The sequence below is a fragment of the Nycticebus coucang genome, chromosome Y (assembly GCF_027406575.1).
Source record: "Nycticebus coucang isolate mNycCou1 chromosome Y, mNycCou1.pri, whole genome shotgun sequence".
In the NCBI taxonomy this organism is placed as follows: Eukaryota; Metazoa; Chordata; class Mammalia; order Primates; family Lorisidae; genus Nycticebus; species Nycticebus coucang.
The window spans coordinates 28,323,607-28,329,905 of NC_069805.1; the positions used below are offsets into that span (position 1 = coordinate 28,323,607).

At 42.6% G+C, this 6,299-nt stretch overlaps 1 pseudogene; it reads left to right on the top strand.

Annotated features, from left to right (window-relative positions):
* Nucleotides 1-3,889: 3,889 nt before the first annotated feature.
* On the top strand, nucleotides 3,890-5,926 carry LOC128578953 (actin-related protein 2/3 complex subunit 1A-like; annotated as a pseudogene).
* Nucleotides 5,927-6,299: the final 373 nt, after the last annotated feature.

Below are 6,299 nucleotides of genomic sequence, written 5' to 3' on the forward strand. Positions count from 1 at the left end.
CACAATGCCCAGCTATTTTTAGAGATGAGGTCTAGCTCTGGCTCAGGCTGGTCTCTAACCTGCGAGCTCTGGTAATTCACCCACCTCGGCCTCCCAGAGTGCTAGAGAAAATGTACTATTCATAAACCAAATATAAGTAACATGTAGGCAAACAAGCAGAAAGAAATGAAATTGCCAATAGACACTTGATTGATTTAACTTTTGTTCTCAATGTCTTAAAGTAAACAGAGTTGAATACGGTCATGCAAAATAATAATAAACAAAGTGTCCCAAAGTTACTCATAGCTAGCAAAGTGAATTATATTTTCTATTTTTAATATCTTTATTTTAATACATAGAAAAATATGATGGAAAATTATGTGATAAATATTTGGTATATAATGATGCATTAGCTATTATTTCCCATTTTCCTTTCCATGTATGTCTGGCAAATTTTAGGACACTCTGTACAGATAAAACTACAAATGAAATTGACTGAGGTGAGGTGACCTACTTTAAAAAATTAAAAAGAGGGGCGGCGCCTTTGGCTCAGTGGGCAGGGTGCCGGCCCCATATACCGAGGGTGGCGGGTTCAAACCCAGCCCTGGACAAACTGCAGCAAAAAAATAGCCGGGCGTTGTGGCAGGCGCCTGTAGTCCCAGCTACTCGGGAGGCTAAGGCAGGAGAATCGCCTAAGCCCAGGACTTGGAGGTTGCTGTGAGCTGTGTGACGCCACGGCACTCTACCAAGGGTGAGAAAGTGAAACTCTGTCTCTACAAAAAAATAAAAATAAATAAATAAAAAATTAAAAAGAGGTTGGGAGCAGAACCAGGTGGATGGCAGGAGCTCACTGACATTTTTCAAAGAAATATAAATGGCCAGTAGGCATTTCAAAGGATACCTACAGTACTAATTATTAGAGACATGCAAAGCAAAATCACAATAAAATATTACATCACACTCGCAATCAACATGGAAAAAAAGCGTGTCGAAGCTATAGAGAAATTAGAAACCTTTTGAAATGTTGGTGAGGGGAAACATTGCAGACGCTATTAAAATGATGAAGGAGGGCGGTGCCCCTACCTCAGTGGGAAGGGTGCCAACCACACACACCAAGGCTGCTTTGGGTCAGCTAAATCTATAATGAAAACTGCAACAACAACAAAAATAGGCGGGCGTTGTGGTGGGCGCCTGTATTCCCAGCTGCTTTGGAAGCTGAGGCAAGAGAATCGCTTGAGCCCAGAAATTTGAGGTTGCTATGAGCTGTAATGCAACAGCGCTCTAACCAGGCAATAGCTTGAGACTCTGTCTCAAAAAATAAATTAATAAAAAATAAAAAATAAATGTATGAAGGTTTCTCAGAAAACTAAAATTAAAACTTATTATTTGATCCAGGGATCTCACATCTGGGCATATATCCAAAATAAACACTGCAGAACGGGGAAGACACATGTAGTCACTCACATTCATCACAGCATTATTTATAAAAGCCAAAATGTGGCTAGATGTGGTGGCTCACACTTACAATCCTAGTATTTTGGGAGGTTGAGGCAGGAGGATAGCTGAACCACAGGAGTTCGAGACCAGGCTAAGGAACAGTGAGACCCCATCTCTACTTAAAGAAGAAAAGTATAGCCAGGAGATGTGGTGGCCACCTGTACCTTCTGCTATTTGGAAGGTTAAGGCAGGAGGATCGCTTGAACCCAGGTGCTGGAAGTTGTTCTAACCTGGGATGATGCTACAGTATTCTAGCAACACAGTGAGCCTCTATCTCAAACAAAAATTCTCTTTTCTAGACAACTACAATGCTCCACTGTGACTATGGACCTATCCCAAGCAGGTATTTTTTCTTAATATTAGTTAACAGCTAATCAAATGAGCAGGTATACTGAATATTATATGCAGCACATGACAATAAAATTTCATGGAAATGTACAATTCATTAACATGAGATACTTATCAGAAAATGTTAATAAAGATTTAAAAACAGTAAAGATAATTTTTATTATGTTATTAATATATTGCTATTTTTACAAAACCTGAAAAGGTTTAATTCACCATTTAGAAGCAATCAAAAAAGTTTAAATAAAATAAAAATATTAACCTTGTAAAATATGATAAATCATACTATTTAAAATAAGCATTTGGGAAAAATTAAAATATCATTTCAGTGTAGGTTGAGGAAAGTGATGACAATCCTGCGGATTTCTTTTTTCCCAGAGTAAACTAGAACTTTCAAGTGAGTCTTTTAATAAATATGGAATGCCTACTCATTATCTAAATTACTTGTTACATAAGTTGAAATTCTAACACATAGTTTTGAATATTTAAATCTAAAATTATAGAAAATTGAATACAGAATGAAATAGAAAGTACAAACATATATAGAGACAGTAAAATCAGCAAGATGGTAGAACAAAAGTCCCATGTTCATGTATTCCTCCCATAGTAACAAAAATTTGGGAGCCATCTATGGGAAAAAAAGGCTTCCATGTCAGCCCAGGACAGTGACTCACATCTGTCATCTCACCTACTTAGAGGCTGAGGTGAGAGGATCACTTTGACACCAGCCTAGGCAATAAAATCAGAAGCCATCTCACAAAAAAGTGATTATATGAGAGCTTTAGAATTCACAAAGGAAGTTGTGAAATTTTCCTAATGCTCTTAAGGAGGGTCACTTAGAGAAGGCAGACCCTCATTTACTTGGCAACCAGAGGACCCCTGATCTTGGTTACTGATTGGAGAATTCCCACTGAGAATTCTCAAGTGACTGTGGGCCTCCACAACTTCTCCCAGCCATAATCTGGGAGTGGTGCTACCCATCCAGAGACCTGGAGGAAGATGCACACTCATGACCATGGAGACAGTCCTGCAGATCTTGGCACTCTGTGTATGTATATGTGTTTATATAACTATTTGTGCATGTGTTATGTATACACACACACACACATGCACAAACAGCATATACGTATATGGATAGATACAAAAATACACATGCAAACACACACTGGAATGTTCATAGTGGGCCATCTCCCAACATTGACCATCTCCTGAAGCTGACCTGATTTGCATAGAGTAGACATGCACCAGATGTGTACAAGGTACAGCAGGCCTGGTTCCTTATGCTAATCACCTCTGTATGTTGACAAGTTTGTTACAGTCCCTGAAGTGGTGAAAGTTCAGAGGTTCTGCTACATGTGTATGTGTCTGTGTCTGTGTGTGTATGAATAAGTATATCCTAAGCCAGAGATAATTATAAGAATTATTTTGTAGCAACAGAGACACTAATGTATCCTCAGGAATACTATAAACTCCTGAATGACATAATATATTTAAGTAATGTAGGCCGGGTGGCACCTGTGGCTCAGTAGGTAAGGCGCCGGCCCCATATACCTAGGGTGGCGGGTTCAAACTCGGCCCCGGCCTAACTGCAACCAAAAAACAGCTGGGCATTGTGGCAAGCACCTGTAGTCCCAGCTAATTGGGAGGCTGAGGCAAGAGACTTGCTTAAGCCCAGGAGTTGGAGGTTGCTGTGAGCTGTGTGAGGCCACGGCACTCTACCAAGGGCCATAAAGTGAGACTCTGTCACTACAGAAAAAAAAAAAAAAAGAAATGTAGGCTGGTGACTGTGGCTCATTCCTGTAATCCTAGCACCTCACCACGGCGGGTGGATTGTCCTGAGCTCAGGAGTTAGAGACCAGCCTGTGCCAGAGTTAGACTTTGCCTCTAAAAAAAGCCAGGTATTGTGGCAGGTGCCTATAGTCCCAGCTGAGGCAGGAGAATGGCTTAAGCCCAAGAGTTTGAGCTTGCTGTGAGCTGTGATGCCACAGCACTCTACCAGGGGGTGACAAAGTGAGACTTTGTCTCTAGAATAAAATAAAATAAAATAAATATGCAATGTAGCCTTCTGAGCCTCGGTCCTTCACCCCCTCCGACTGAGCCCGTTCCCATCTACTGACCACAGTCTGTGAATTCTCCACTCTGATCCCATCCGACCTTCCCCCACCCCAGCTATCCATTGTTTGAAAACTCTAAGAATAATCTCACTGCATCAGTTTTTACTAGAGCCAATCACCTGTCATGCCTGGAACAAGGATTGTAACCAAATTGCCCTTAGCCCCAATAATCACAAAGTGCATATCTTTAAGAAAAATGGGAGGCAGTGGATAAAAGCTCATGAACTCAAGGAGCACAACAGACATATCACAGGTATTGACTGGGCTCCCAAAAGCGACCACATCGTCCCTTGTGGGGCAGACTGCAATCCCTATGTCTGGAGTCAGAAAGATGGTGTCTGGAAGCCAACCCTGGTGATCCTGAGAGCTAATCATGCAGCCACTTTTGTGAATTGGTCCCCCTAAGAGAACAAATTTGCTTTGAAAAGTGGAGCAAGACTCATTTCTGTTTGTTACTTCGAGTCTGAAAATGGCTGGTGAGTAAGCAAACACTTTTTTTTTTTTTTTTGTAGAGACAGAGTCTCACTGTACAGCCCTCGGGTAGAGTGCCATGGCATCACAAGGCTCACAGCAACATCTAACTCTGGGGCTTATGCGATTCTCTTGCCTCAGCCTCCCGAGCAGCTGGGACTACAGGAGCCTGCCACAATGCCCGGCTATTTTTTTGTTGTTGTTGTTGTTGCAGTTTGGCCGGGGCTGGGTTTGAACCCGCCACCCTCGGCATATGGGGCCGGTGCCCTACTCACTGAGCCACAGGTGCCGCCCGTAAGCAAATACATTAAAAAGCTGATTGGCTCCACAGTCAATCCTCAGTTTGGATTGGCATCCCAACAATGTTTGCTGACAGTAGATCATGTTGTAATAACTGACCCAGCAAAAAGACCCCTAAAGGCACCTGACTGTCTTAGCCTGAGTCCCCGCATGTCTCAACCCCCCACTCTGTGGGTTAATTCCTCAAACAAGTTTCAGAACAGAACAAGGAATTTCCCTGAGTTCCCAAGAACTCCTAGCAACAGGTAACAATGGGAAAACTTACCCCAACTCCTAGCAAGGGGTAAACAATGATGAAAAAAATTATCTACACAAAGTTCCCAGGCTACTTTATCTCCCAAGCTATCCTCATGCCAACTGCCACGCTATAGGCTCCCTGACTATAACCCCATCCCTGAGCTAACCGACCGCTTTCTGCTTCTATTTTTACTTAACTTGCCAAGTAGCACAAAAAGGGTATAAAAGACAGCCTGCTTTTCTCTTCAGGGCCATTTGCCCTTTGGGGCAGCAGCCCACCTATGCAGGTGTAATACATCACCATCTGATTCATACCTGAAGTGGGATCCAAGTTTTTCTTCCAGGTGGCAAATGAGTTACAACAATGTGACTTCAAATGCAGAGAGTTTTCTGCCTATATTAAAGGAGTGGATGAAAAGCCAGCGAGGTACACCCTCAGGCAGCAAGTTGCCTTTTGGTCAGCTGATGTCAGAGTTAGGGGGCAGTTGCACAGGTGGCTGGGTCCATGGGGTCAGCTTCTCCGCCAGTGGGAGCTGCCTGCCCTGGGTCAGTCATGGCAGCACCGTGTCTGTTGCTGATGCTTCAAAAAGTGTACAGGTCTCAACTATGAAAACAGAGTTCCTATCACTCCTGAGTGTGTCATTTGTCTCAGAGAATAGCGTCGTGGCTGCCGGCCAATGCTCTTTAACTACGATGATCGCGGCTGCTTGACCTTTGTGTCCAAGTTAGACATTCCAAAACAGAGCATCCAGCGCAACATGTCTGCCATGGAACGTTTCCACAACACGGACAAGAGGGCCATGACCGAGGACTGTAATACAGCCCTGGAGAAGCTGCACCCGAATAGCATCACTCAAGGGTCTACTTATGAGGTGAACAAGCAAGACTGTCGCAAATTTTGCACTACTGGCATTGATGGAGCCATGACAATTTGGGATTTCAAGACCTTAGAATCTTCTATCCAGGGCCTCCTGATAATGTGAAGCTGAGTGAGCCTCTGCCTCCAGAACGACAAACAGTCACTGACCGCAGCTCTGCCATTGGATGGAGAGGAAAGCCAGCCCCAAGGAAAGACTGAAAACACATATTGCGTGGTTTTGTTTGAGTATAAAATTGGTGAAAGTATTGGTTTTTTTAAAGCAGCAGTGATTTTTTTTTTTTTTGCTATTTCATTCCATTCTTGATCAAAGCTTCTCTTTAAGTAGTTTATTATGGAGAACTGTCACACTAACTTAAAGGAAAGGGTGAGGGATTTATGTAAATTTGGCCAGTAGAAAATTAAATTAAAATACTACCAAAAAAAAAAAAAAAGAAAAGAAAAGAAATGTAGCTGCTGTATGTAGGGGATCATACCTC